Consider the following 1,594-nt stretch of genomic DNA (forward strand, 5'->3'; position numbering starts at 1 on the left):
AACTATCAAATATCACATAACATAATATAAAAAACATGGGTCGAACTTACATTTAATGTGTGCTGAATCTGAAAATTTTTAAGGATAGCTTTGGCAGTAAATAACCTCAAATACTTATGCAAAACCATATGTGGCAATATATTTGTACCATTGCGATAATCTAACCTAACATGCTAGGCTGACAACATAATATCCATGACAGGTAAATCCCAAATGCTACAGAAAAGTTAAACCAAGAACACAATGACAATAACCTACAAGCCTTAATTCCCAGGAAGGTTAACCCGAGATTGCAATAACCTACAAGCCTTGAACTCCAGGAAGGTTAACCCAAAAGAATACAACGCAGCAGCTCTCTTAGCGGCTATTCTCTCTTCGACATTCCTTTTCAGGATAGTTGGCGAGGAATACAGGGTGCGGCGGCTAAATCCGGACAAATTTCAATTTGAATTTCCCGCCACATAGTAATTCCACCAGAGATCGCTATTGGTGTTCTTGAAAGCCACAAGCATCTAGTTGATAGTCATAACCTAAAAATCGCCGGGATGTTACGTACAAGTGCGGAGTACAACCGAAGAGCCGCGATTATCGAAAGTTTTCGCGCTGGGCGTTTGCCGACAGAAATAATTCGATTCTTCGGGTATCCGAGACCAACTGTATACGATATTGTATCCAAGGACAATGCTTCTGAGGACTCTAGGGAAGGTTCATCTAACCCAGCGAGGAGAATTTATTCGAGGGAACGTAGGTCACGAACTCCGGCAAAGAGTTCTGGCCCCCAAATAACCCGGATTTGCACCCCGTGGACTATTACGAGGGTAGTTCAATAAGTCCTTAGAATGACCAACAGATGGCGCGCGAATCGCTCCAAATCATCTGTTTTCAGTCAGCACCACTCCCGACTAGATATATGGTGCAGTCACAGTCCACATCTTCTGAGTTTTCGTGTTTTTATAACCAATTGAAAAAAAAAAATTGTTCGTTAAGAAAAATGAAAAAAAAACGAGTTCAGAGAGGTAATCAAACATTTTTATTTAAAGGGTTTAACTCCATATGAGATAAAAAATGAATTGGACTCAGTTCATGGCACATCTGCCCCTGCCTTAGCAACGGTTTATAACTGGCTAAATGAATTTAAGCGTGGTCGTACATCAATAAGTGACGAACCACGTTCAGGAAGGCCCGTAGAAGCTAGTACTCCCGAAATCACCAATAAAATCCACGATATGGTGTTGAAGGATAGAAGATTAAAAGTGCGTGAGTTAGCTGAGGCCACAAGGATATCTATAGGTGCAATTGTTTCAATTCTACATGAAAAATTAGGCATGAAAAAGCTATCGGCAAGATGGGTGCCGCGTTTGCTCTCAGCTGAGAATAAACGCAATAGAGTGGTCGCCTCTGAGGGTCTTTTGGCGCGGATAAGTCGGAATCGTGAGGAATTTTTTTGTCGATTTGTGACTGTGGATGAAACATGGATACACCATTACACTCATGAGACAAAGGAACAATCCAAACAGTGGATTTCCACAGGCGAACCAGCTCCAAAGTAGGCAAAGACCGTAAAGTCAGCTGGTAAGGTTATGGCTACAGTTTT

The sequence above is a fragment of the Belonocnema kinseyi genome, chromosome 6 (assembly GCF_010883055.1).
Source record: "Belonocnema kinseyi isolate 2016_QV_RU_SX_M_011 chromosome 6, B_treatae_v1, whole genome shotgun sequence".
Taxonomy (NCBI): domain Eukaryota; kingdom Metazoa; phylum Arthropoda; class Insecta; order Hymenoptera; family Cynipidae; genus Belonocnema; species Belonocnema kinseyi.